Source organism: Capsicum annuum, chromosome 1 (assembly GCF_002878395.1).
Source record: "Capsicum annuum cultivar UCD-10X-F1 chromosome 1, UCD10Xv1.1, whole genome shotgun sequence".
Lineage (NCBI taxonomy): Eukaryota > Viridiplantae > Streptophyta > Magnoliopsida > Solanales > Solanaceae > Capsicum > Capsicum annuum.
Window position 1 is genome coordinate 142,529,503 of NC_061111.1, and position 13,866 is coordinate 142,543,368.

Genomic DNA, 13,866 nt, shown 5'->3' on the forward strand with positions numbered 1-13,866 from the left:
CATTGTAGGCATAGAATGTGTAAACAACATCATACAACAATTAACTATCGTTATTCAGTTCCAATTTAATCATTCAAGTGTTTAGTCCTAGGGTTTTATGAATCTATACCGATACAAATCAACCCAGATGGAATTTAACACTCATTCATGGAATACAATTCAATTAATAAGAAAATCCATAACTTGAATTTAGAAAAAGGATTCTTGGGCTTCATGGACGAAAGGAGTTCATGAATGAACACTATGCATACCTTAGTTCATAATTTTGTGAAGATTGATGGTGAAACCTTCTTGAATTTGAATCCCCAAAACAAACCCTAGCTTGTTCTTGAGAGAAACTTGAGACAAAATGGTATATTTTGGGTGAAGAATAGCTAAATCACGTGTTATTGGTTTTAAATAGGGGTAGGAAATTGACCCTTTTAACCCTGAACGCGTCATTTAATTTTAGTAAAATTTTCCCGAACTGGGCCCTTGTCACGACACAGAGTTATCTCACCGTGTCACTGGAAATTGATAATTGGGAAATTAAGGGATGGCGCGACACGGAGCCATTGTGTTTCCCCTTCATTTGTGACCTGGAACTTTGGCGCGACGTAGGAAAAATCTCGCTGAGACTCTGGAAAAAGCTCAATTCTGAATTTGAGTGATGGCGCACCACGCCATAATTGCAGACACCTATTGGAAATTGCCAAATGCCATTTCCTCTTATGGAGCGGCACGCCACTGACTAATATGGTGCTGCTTTACGATGGAAACTTGAAATAGTCATAACTTCTTACCCGGTTATCGGATTTAAGTGAGTCATATATCGATGGAAAGCTTATTGAATTTTCCACATAAAAAAAAGTTAAAATCTTGAAAATTACTCGTGGAATAATTTTCATTCACTTTAGAAGCTAATACTAGGCGTTCTTAGGATGAAATTTGCTAGAAATCTTCGGGGAATTACAATTTCCCAGCTGAAGATTTGAACCGGCAAACATATTATCAACACACCCCAATTACATATTTCAAAATAGTATCATATATATATATATTCATATATATAAATCATCATATCATAATGTATATCTGGACTTGAACAGGTAAATACAATTAATAGTTGAACTCGAACTGGTAAATATGTCACCATTATCACAATCTTTCTCTAGACTCGAGCCGAGTTTATATATTAAATATCATAATCGTCTTTTGGATTGGAACTGCTGAATATAATCAATATCATAACTAATAAGCATTATCTCTCAATATCAACCCATCATAACTATCTGGTGCCAAATCGTCTTAACATTACCTTAGTAGGCATTTTATAAGTACACTACGAGTGTATAAAAGGTTTCAAGGATAAATACAAATCTTGGCCTAAGGTGGGTCGGAGAGCCCACCGCTAAGTCCCTAGCATTCATTACAAGGTAATTACTACCCCAGTCTAGATTAAGGTATTTAAATTAACTTTTAGATAATAACTAAGCCACAATCAACCTTAAGATAGAAATATTACCTAAAGTATGAACAACTAAGTCATTTATGCCTAAATTACAGTTTTCAAATAGCCTAAATGGTCAAACTATCCGATGTATATTCAGTCACATCACCAACACCTAAAACTCATTCTAAATGTAACATGATATCATAAACATTCTATGAACTAGCTCAATCTATAACGAGGGACCAGCCTAGCCTACTTGGATGCTGAAGAAAGCTCGAAGAGTCCGCTAAATCACCGATTTCCCCTTCTGAGAAGCTTCTGTAAGGTGCCACCCTATCAAAATCATAATATGAAAATCAATATGAGAATCATGATACCTATATTGCACTATTTTTCTTTGGGTCCAAAATTACTCAAAAATCCCATGTGGGGCCCAGTTATGAAAATTAGTTTTCCGAAGCCAACCAAATATTCCAATATTCTCAAGGAGTTATTACCCTAAAAATGGGAGAAATCCGAGCAACCTTGGTGCTAAAACTAAGTCACTAAGTTTTAGGGCTTTTGAACAACAAATGAGAAAATCCACCATGAATGAGGAGGTATCTTAACTCAAATTCAAAGGAAATCACAAAATAATTGTTACCGAAGCTTCCTAATTCACCAATAAGCTCTAATCTTAAGATATCTCAACATTTAGGGTTTAACCCTCTTGGAAATGGATGAAGAATGGGAAAAAGAAGCTTAAAGGGGGGTATTTATACCATTCCTAGGTGTTTGGGTATAGCAATCATGACCAGACCCTCACAATTATGGCATCGGTGGCTGGCAGGTAAGCCACTATCGCTATATGTTGAACCACGATTACGGCACTCGGTACCCTGCCAAAGTATCTGCCAATCCATTTGGATTCACACAGAATAAAGGTTAACTGCTTGTCCAACTACACTGAGTCCCATCTAAGCATATGAGATAGATCAAGGATGTATCATCGCGACATGGAAACATGTAAAACTGGATGGACAACAACAAAATTTGTAGGTAAGGCTAACTGATAAGCCACCTCACCAACTGTGTGAAGAATCTCAAAGGGTCCAATATATCTAGGGCTGAACTTACCTTTCCTCTTAAGCCCCATCACACCATTCATGGGCAATACTTAGAGAAATAACCAATCAAAACTCAAAATCTCATGGCACGAAGCCTACGGTTTGCATAAGCCTTCTACCTATTTAGAGCCTCTATAACCCTATCCTGAATCACCCTTACTTTACTCAATGACTCCTGAAGAAAGTCAGTACCATTAGGTCTAACCTATAAAGTCTCAAACCATCCAATCGAAGAATGATATCGCTACCATATAAAGCCTCTAAAACAACTATCTCAATACTTAAATGATAACTATTATTATATGCAAACTCTGCCATGACTAAGTGTTGCTCCTACTATCCTCTAAAATCCATAACACAGGCTTGGAGCATATCCTCGAGAACGTGAATAGTCAGCTCCAATTGGCCATCAGTTTGAGGATGGAATGATGTACTAAGATCCAACTGAGTACATAACTCCTTCTGAAAAGCTCTCCAAAGCTAGATGTGAACATAAAACCCTGATGTTAAATGATACATATAGGCACACCATGCAAATGGACTATTTCACATACATATATGTGGGTTAACCTCTCAACACTGAAGGACATCTGAATAGGAATGAAAGGTTCTAACTTGGTGAACCAAACTACAATAACTCAAATACCATCGGAACCATAGGAGGTGTAAGGCAAACCACTAACAAAGTCCATGGTAATACACTTCCACTTCTACTTGGGAATGGGCAACCTCTGAATCAAACCACCTAGTCGTTGATGCTTGGCCCTATCCTACTGGCAACATAGACATTGAGCTACAAAGTTTGTCACATCTTTTTTTATGCCACTCCAGATATAATGCTGCCTTAAATCTCTATACATCTTAGCTGTACCCATGTGAATAGAATATCTAATGCTAAGAGCCTTGTGCAAAATCAACTGGATCAAGTCATCAATGCTCAGAACATAAATGCGGCTATCAAATCTCAAGTCACCCTCAGAATCTATGGTATACCTTTTGAAATCAACAGTCAACACCTAATCATGGGGTGGGGGGTGGGGTGCAAATCTATTATCCTCAGATTGATGATCCCAAACCTGCTCAAATAGTTAGGACCTAGCCTCCACACAAGCAAGAATCCTCCAAGGGTCTGAAATATCAAGACAAACTATCAAGATAACTAAGGACTGGATGTGCCATGCCAATAGCCTCTAAGAAAATTAAATACAAGCCAAGCTAACCATACTTATTGCCTTTTGACTCAATGCGACTACTGCCACATTTGCCTTGTTTGAATGAAACACGATGGATATATCATAGTCCTTAAGCAACTCCATCCATTGATTCTTCCTACAATTAAGCTCTCTCTTGGTCATAGATTTTGTAGACTGTGATGATCGGTGAAAATTGCATAATGGACCCTATAAAGATAATGCCCCCAAATCTTAAGTGCAAAAACTACAGCCACTAACTCCAAATCATGAGTGGTATGGTTGTGATCATGCACCTTAAGCTTCCTTGAAGAATAAGCGATAACAAGGCCCTATTTCATCAACATATAACTCATACCAAGACCAGGCACATTATAATACATTATGAATCCATCACTCTTAGTATAAAGAGGCAATATAGGAGTAAAGTAAGGAACTCCTTGAGCTTACCAAACATTGACTCATACTCCTCGGACCATCGAAAAGAAACCTTCTTCTAATTTAATATGGTCATAGGTATTAAAATAGTAGGAAAAGCCTCAATGAATCGTCTATAATAACTAGCCAATCTAAAAAAGCTATAAACCTCAATAGGAGATATAGGTCTAGTAAAATCACAAATAGACTGAATCTTCATTGAGTCTACCATAATCCCATTCTTAGTCACCATATGCGTCATTGACTCAATCCAAAACTTGCACTTGAAGAACTAAAAAAAACACATGATCCCTCAAAGTATGGAGCACAATCCTCAAACATTTTTCATGCTCCTCTCTACTCCTCAAATAGATAAGGATATCATTGATGAACATACTCACGAAAAAATCCCAATAAGGCATAAGGACTTAGTTCATCAAGCCCATAAATTCAACTGGGGCATTAGTCAACCCCAAAAAACATCACTAGGAACTCATAATGACCATAACGGGTCCTAAAAGCTATCTTCAAGATATCCTCAGCCTAAATCCATAACTGTTGCTAACCATACCTCAAATCAGTCTTAGAAAATACTATTATACCCTGAAGCTGGTCAAATAAATAATCAATGTCAAGCATAGGATAATAGTTCTTCACTATTACCTTATAAAGCTACCTATAATCAATACACATGTGCATGGATCCATTTTTCTTCTTCATATACAACATAGGATCTCCCCAAGGTGACACACTCAGTTTAATAAAATCCTTATTAAGAAGATCCTAAAGCTAAGAGTTTTACTCCTTAAGCTCGATATGAGAGATATGGTAAGGTGCCATAGAAATAGGTTAGGTGCTAGGCTCAAGATTAATAGCCAATTCAATGTTATGAGAAAAAGGTATACCAGGTAGATTGGCAGGGAAAACATCAATAAGCTCATGAATAATAGGAACAGAGTCAAGCGATAGACTCTCCACACTAACATCGTAAATATAAGTGATATAAGACTCGCAACCCCTCAAAATAAGTGTCTTAGAATGGATAGAATAAATAATCTCCATCGGATCCTGGTTAACAAATCCCTACAACATGACTGGGTGTATACCGAGCATGGCTAAGATAATGTTCTTGGCAAAATAATCCATAACCATATAATAGTGGGATAAGCAGTCTATGCAAGGAATCATATCAAAATCTACCATATAAAATATAATAAGATGAACATTAGTATCAGCATCTCTAACAATCATAACACATGATATGAACACCTCATCTACTTCAAAGAATCACCCATGAAAGTAGATACACATAATGACACAAATAATAAATCCCAAGATAATTCTAACCATGGTGCAAAATAAGAAGAAACATAAGAATAAGTGGATCTCAAAAAAAATAAAGCAAAAAATGACTGACGACACACCAAAATCATACCTGTGACAATAGCATAAAAAAACTTAACCTCGGGTCTAGAGGTATTGTATATAACTGACCACGCTCGCCACCTGGCTGGGCTCCTATACTATCACCTTCCCCACCTACCCAACAACCTCTATGAGCACCTTAGGAACCACCTCTATGACCATGTAAACTACCTCTAACTGAGAAATAAATTTATTTAATAGGAGAATCCTCTGAGATACAATAATAATTTCCCTATGACTAGGTCAATCACACGAGTAATGACCTAAATCTCTACAACCATAATATCTTACCTAATCTAAACTAGACCAGATGATCCAACAAACCCAAAATTGTAGCCATATACATTGCTCAAAGAAGGGCCACTATCCAAACCAGGGAGACCACTAACACAAGACTGACCTCTATTAGTAATCTGGAGAATAGCCTGAATCGATTTACTAGGCTAACTCTAAGGCTAATACGACTACAACAGAGGGTACATACCCTGACAACTACTACCTATGAACTGGGAGTTGCTGTGACTCTGGCTAAAACTGCCTTAATTCATGATGCATCTCTTCCATCACTGAGCATGATAAAAAACCCACGGAAAAGATCTACCTATAGAAACCAAACTCTGAGTGTACATGCAATGATAAATTCTATATTGACAAATAAAATAATGGACCCTCTTATGCTCAGTACCCAAAATAGAAGTACCATGCCTAGCAACTCATGAAAATGAGTATCAAATACCATGATCTCTATATAAACCTTCTTTAATCTAGAAAACTAAAACCTCAAACAATTCTTAGGTTTGTGAGACATGTACTTCTCCAAGAAAATCTTGAAGAACTGATATAATGTCAAAGAAGAAGATCCAGTTAGTCTAGAATCAAGATAAACTCTCCACCAATGTCAAGATGCCAAGTCTTTCTTAACACTATGAGTCTCAACCAGGCAAAAATTATGGAGCCTATCCTCATAAGTGATTAAAAAATCATATGCATCCTCACCCGGTACACTAGAAAACCTAGGCAGAGCCAATCTCAAGAATCTACCCAATATCTTTTACTTCTCAATTGACATAGTTGGCTGGGAAACCACTATCTAAGCAACTACTAACTAACTAACCACTGGTGCAAGAGGGACCTCAACTCTAGGATCCCTAGCTATAGGTTGTGCCCTCGTCTCATAACCCCTCAAATCTATAAACTATGCACCATCAAACAGTGCACCATCAACCAATCCCAAAAGTTGAAACAAAGCATTTCCAAGCACTGAAGAAAAAATAAATCTAGGTAGAGCGTGGGTTGGTCCTTGGCCTATTATTGGCTAGGGAAGAAGAACCTCTAACTTAGGAGTGAGAATAAGGTTTAGTAAAGACCCATTATCCTAGCCTATTATTATAGACATATCTCGAGACTATCCACAACATCTGGGTCATCCATGAACAATGACAAAATCCCTAGGCTCATCTTGAGACCCTTATTTTATATAGAAATATCACATGTCCTACCATTTGAAAAAGAGTGAAATCAAGCGAATGTTTTATAAACTAACTCAGACTCTTAGAGAAAACTGAGTAAAAGAAGTGAAGAACTCCTAAGAATGACCTAAAATCTCCTAAGATAAGAAATGAATGACATCATTTCAATCTGTAGGACTCTACTATATACTTTCTCTTATACCAACAATATCAATGAAACCTAGGCTCTAATACCAATTTTTCATGATCTAATTTATGAGTCTTGATAGAACCTACTTTATCTCGTTAGTAAGTATGATGAACCATAACACAAAGCTAAAATGCAATGGGTTAACTTAGTTAAAATTTCCACAAAAGGGAGAAATAGAGAATATAATTCAAAAAGAAGAACGACAACAGAAATAGTTTAAAAATTAGCCATAAAATAGAAAACCATCCCACGAACAGGTAGAGCCAGCAGAAGAGCTACTATAAACACCATTCAAGTTCTATGTAACTATTAAAATCTCTCTCAAAACAAAAGACTAGACATAAATAAATAGATAGTAATCGACAACTCTAACGCTAAGAGCTCACCCTATGTTCAAAACCCAACACAGTACATTTGACAAGTCAATCACCATAATTAGTTCTCAGATCTACACCAAAAAGAGATAGAAGTGTATTAAGAGCACCAAAAGCACAAGTACTCAGTAGGCATCATATGCTGACTAAACTAAATCATGATATAAATACAATAAAATACAAGATAACATAACTAAGTCAAGATAGAGGTAAACCTGAATGAACTTCGATATTAATAAAAATGAATAAGTAAATAATAGGAATAATAGCATAAAATAAAGAACTAAACACATGCAATTATAACTACAAATTTGGCCCTCATAAGGCAATAAATATTACAAAGAAGCAAACCCAATGCAAGCCCCATAAGTGAAACACCTAGGTATTGAACCTTATGAAAAACAACAATTTTTGGTGTCTCTATGTTTGGAATAACTTGGATCTTGAGTCGTACCTATGGATCGTATCCACTTTCCTATCCTCCTCTCATACCTTAGATAGAATGTTAGGTAGCATATTATTTTCTATGAAACATGAAATTACCTTGATCATACCATATGTATATGAGCCATATGCAACTTAATCGTATAGAGGGTAGTCTCTATTTAGAGTGGACTATTAGGTATACAGTTTGTGTATACAACTAAGGGTGAGTTACACCCTTTGGTTATGAATAAAGGGTGACCACTTGTACCTACAATAGTATGGTTGACCTAGGAGAATCCTATCATATGAGTTAGGGTACCACTCATACCCTAGGGTTTGATTACTAAGGGAATCATATGGAGGAGGAGTACCCTTGGGCTAGCTCGCTTTTAAGGTTTTAATGAAGAGATATATGGTTATTTCCATTGCCTAAAATACTAAGAACCTTCATTATATATGGAATTGTGGTTTCCTAAACCCTCATTTTATAAGACTCAAACACTCTAAAAATACTTTAAAACTTCTTAAAGCAAGATTAGAGACTAGGTTTTGGAGGGAGCTCATCTAGTGAAAAGAAGGAGCCAAGCTCGTTGGTGTGTCATCTTTTTAAAGGCATTTATCAAATCCCCTATTTAAATATATCTACACCCATGAATTTCACACTTGTATTAGTAAGTGTACATGGTGATTTGAAATCAAATTAAAAGGGTTTTGTTGCCTAATGATGAATAGTGTTGTTTCTTATTTACACTTATTTTTATACCTATTATTGATGATGAATTACATATATGGGTGCTTTTTGTATGTGGTTTAACATGAGGGTCATAATTAACCCTAATATTAATGATTTCTACCATGAAAATCTCCTTGTTAAAAAGTATGCATATAAGGTGTTTGTGAAAATGTGAAAGTAAAATGTCTAGTCTTATGTTCGTGATGTTTTTAATTTGGGAAATCGCCCAATAAGACTGAATGATTGATAAACGGTATCATGAAGGTATTTTGAACAATGTATTGTATAATTAATGACCTTATTGATAGATGGCTAATAAGGGATTAAAGTTCCTAATCACGAAATTGAATTTGCATAGTGAGTTGAACTAAAATATATTGAGATGGTAATATAAGCTTGCTAATGAAATATGAATAGTTGTGTGGATCTTGATGACCGTAAGTTTAATTAAATGATGAATTTAACTAACGCATTTATCCCATTAAAGTAATTAGTGGTTAAATGGTTGTGCGATAGATAAATATATATCTATATTATTGGTCTAGTGGAAATGAATGAGGTAAAATGTTGTTAATGAATGTGAACACTTGATAAATAGTTTCTAGAGGCCTTGTTGCCTATGCAAGGACTGAGGGGATGTCCTTAATAGTTTGTTTGTTAAATGGGACATGATCCCTAAAACATAAACTCGAATTGTGCTTGAATGAAAGATGTGTGTAAGAATAGTAACAAATAATGATTAGGTTGTATAGGTCTTACCAACCATAAATGAACTTGCATCTTTTTATGAAATAAGTCCTTATGCCTATCTATATTATTAATGGCCAAATCGGTCATCAAAGATCATGTGTTTGTCTATGATGTTGATATGTAGCCTTGGTGGCTAGAATACCTACACAGATTCAATCCCTTAAATGTCAAAATAAATAATATAGATGTTAAATCATGAACTGATGGGTTAGGATTTCAAATTTTTACTAATGATGGTAATAAGATGACTTGTGGATAAAGTCCCTTGTATAATGACTAATGGTTAAAGTCCCTCGTCTAATGACTTATAGTTAAAGTCCCTCATCTAATGAATTATCATTAAAGTCCCTCATCTAATGACTTATGGTTAATGTCCCTTGTCTAAGGACTTGTGGTTAAAGTTCCTCTTTTAATGGCTGGTGGTTGGAGTCCCTTGCTTAAAGAGATCTCTTGAGGTTAAAATACCCCACCTTATGAAATGATATGTGATTAGATTTCCATGCCTAATTGAATATGGGAGCATGTGATTAGAGTTCCATGTATGATTAAATGTGGGAGCATGTGATCAGAGTTTCATGCCCAATTGAATGTGGGAGCATATGATAGAGTTCCATTCCTGATTAAATGGTTAAGCATGTGAATGATTCCTAAGCCTAATGAATAGATTAAATTAGTTAAATCGGTTGAGTAGGTTTGAGGTTTGGATCCTCTTGACTAATGTAATGAACAAGTTCAAGGTTATATAATTGGTAAGGTGGAACATTAGAAGTTAATCACTCCATGTCTGATGAATTAATAATTTGAGAATTCATGTTATAGATCATTCCATGTGTTGGCACATTGTTTAACTACATGTACATGTATCTTCATATATGACTATACTTGTGTAAATATGGTTGCATATGATGATTTGACTCCATTGAACAAGTACACTATTTTATCCTTATCCTTAAGTTATATGCTAGTGCTCTAACTGCTAACTATAACTGAAAGCTATGTCCCTACAGGACATAAGGGCTGGAGCATTTTCTTCATCTTTAAAATAGTGATCGGCTATTTGAGTGGTTCTGGTATTGAACTTGAAGTGGTGAGCTTCTATACTCTAGAAGACCTACATTTCATAGTCTATTTATCTAATGTCTTAGACTTGTATAGGTTTTGAACTTAGCTATTGTTGGTGGTATATCCTGATATATTATTGACTCAATTTGGTAGAGGTTTTGTGGGTGACCATAGACTTTGGTATATTGGCTAGACTGTTGACCTTAATGAAATATATATTTCTTGTTGGAATTATTTTTCTTCTATCTTATTATAAGGTTGGGATTCACCCTATGCTTGTGGTTGTTCCAATGATGATTAGGTTGGGTTATCAGGGCGACCTCCGGTTCATGTGTGCTTGAGGTGTTTATAATACATGGTTCAATTTTAGGGCGTGTTAAGTTTATATCAGAACCTAGTTTTATATTCAGTTGGGAATCCACAAAGCCGTGTCATGTAGAGTCTCTTTTATGGGTATGTAGTATGTCATACATATATGAGAGGGTCTATTGGACATTTAGTAATGTTTCCCTTTCTTGTGTTTCAATCTTAAGCTATATAGAGTCTAAGGTTTTAGATTCCTCATACTTCTGCTTGCTCATCTTTCAAATCATTTGTCCAAGAAGATATGACATTCAAGAAAGCTCTTCTGTCTGAACTGGGGACAATATGGACAAAGCTCATCTAACTTCTAGGATTCAGACCCTGTTAAGGGTCTTGACATTTGACTGTCCTCGTAGGGTTCCACCTATTCCCATTAACCCTACTTTTGGGGGTGATATTTCTCATTAATTGACTTAAAATATTGGGTTTTGTGCCTCCTTTACTTTGTTGGCTCAGATTAGTTTAAAGTGGTCTAAGAGAAGGTATTGGGTGGGTCCTATCCTCCATTCTATGACTAGTTCTCCCTCTCTGAACCTTTTTGGAGGCAGGTATTTTTTGATTGGTAATGCTCATAGAGCATAAAGTGGACAACATCAGGATAGTGGAACCCAATCTGTATACATATATCCTCTTTGTTGATTTCGTGCTCTATTACACCATTATTGTTTCGATAAAGGAAGGAATCATTATTTTAAATGTGGTCAATTGGGTCACATACAACTAGAGTATCCTGTAATAATTGTTATTTGAGAAAAAAAGATGTAGGTTGGTATTTCTCTAGATTTTGCACTAAATGGTGTCACTTCTAGCTCTGACATTGGTCAAGGTTGTCTCAATGCTCTTACTACCTTGGGAGACTGAGGAATTTTCTAATGTTGATGTGAGTATTATTAAACTTTCCACCTGTGATGAGTGTTGTTTGCATGATCCATGTTCTACTATTTCTGATACAACTTGTATATGCCTAGGTATCTTGGTTTTGGTCCTGAGAGTCCGTCGGTTCCTTTTATGTTTATACCCTAATAAGAGGCTCTGTGGTTGATAAAAGGCTCTATAGGGGGTGTACTATATCTGTTAGTGGTGGAAAGGTTCATGTAAAGTTATTGAGGTTTGATGTGATTGATGATGTCATTTTAGAGGTTGGATTAGTTAAATTTGTGTTATGCTTACTTAGATTATTGGACCCACAGGGTCATGTTTAATTTCCCTAGTGAGCCAATCATTGTAAGGAAAGGTGATTCATTATTTCTTAGGGGGAGATTTGTTTCTTATCTTAAGTCCCAAAAGTTAATTTTAAAGGGGCGCTCCCATGTTGTTTATGAGCAATAAGGATGGTTCCCTTCATATGTCCATTGATTATTGCTAGTTGAAGTAAGAGACCATAATGAATAAGTGTCCTCTCCATAGAGTCGATGATTTGTTGATCATTTTCAGGGTGTGAAGTGTTTCTCTAAAAATTAATTTTTGGTCAGGTTGTCATCAACTTAAAAATTAGGGATGTGAATATCCCAAAGACTACTTTTAAAACCCGGTATAGTTACTATGAGTTTCTCGTCATCTCTTTTGGGTTGACCAATTCTCTGATGACATGCATGGACTTGATGAAGAGGGTCTTTTGTCTGTTCTTGGACATGTTTGTCATTGTCTTTACTAAAGATATCTTAGACTATGCTAAAAAGGAGCCAAATCATGTAGATCACCTATGTACTGTGTTGCGAACTTTGAAGGATCATCGTTTGAATACCAAGTTCGCCAAGTGTGGGTTTTGGTTGAAAGCCATAGATTTTCTTGGTCTTGTTATCTACCTCTAGTGGAGGGATCATGGTAGATCCCTAAAAAGTATGCGTTGGTGTGTCTTGTTATGCCCAGTCCTAAGGACTCCTTCTTTTGTATGTTTTGTGGGGATGGGTCTCAATTGTGACCATGGTGGCTTCTATAAAGAACTTCATACCTATAGTGTCGTGTCTCTATTGAGGGTCTTGCCTTGAGTGGTGTGAGTGTTTCTTGTTCCTTAGTTCCTCTGTGACCCTCCTTTGGTTAGACAGTGGCTTGGGGAGCATGATGTGTGAGCAATTGCCAACACATTTAAGATCTTTAACAAAGAATAATTGCAAATTCTTAAGAAACTTTTATCATTTTTGATTTGTTTATGTCTGATTTTACAATTTAAGCTGATAGGATAGAGAACCAAAAAGAATGAAAGCAAAGAAGTTGAAATCTGAAGGAATCTAAAGAGAAGTGTGGCTGACGACATCTGTAATAAGTCGTCTTCCCTGTGATGGGCTATCATAGTTGTCGTCAGACTTAAGCATGAGTTGAAGCCTGTGACAACATTTGGTGATATGACATCAAAAGTGTGATACGCCATCATGAATGTCGCCATCCTTAAATAGAGAATAAGAGTTGAATACCTTTTTGTGACAACATTCGTGATAAGCCGCCAGGTTGGTGATAAGGTGTCCACGTTGTCGTCAGCCTTAGAAAGCAGAAGACAAAAGTGTAGAAGAGCTCACGACATCCGTGATAAGTCGTCAAACTCCTGATACGCTATCACGGATGTCGTCGTCTATTTTGAGAAAAAGATGCAACTTTAATTTTATTTCCTTATTTAGTTTGAACTATTTAAATCTTTGTTTTAGGGTTTTCTAGGGGAATTCATTCATCATCATTATTCTAAAGAGAGTTCGATACTTTGAGTCTTGGAGAATATTTTCCGATATTTCTTTCTCTTTTTGGATTCAAACAATAAAACTATTTTGGGGATTTTCCTTTGTGATCTAATCTACGATTCACTAATTATTATTCATCTCTGTAAGTTAATCTTCTCAATTATGAATTGAATTATGTGTTTTGTTCTTCACATCATGAGTGGCTAAACTCCGTTAACCTGAATTATGGGATCTAGGGTTAGGTCGTGATGAGGTGCTAA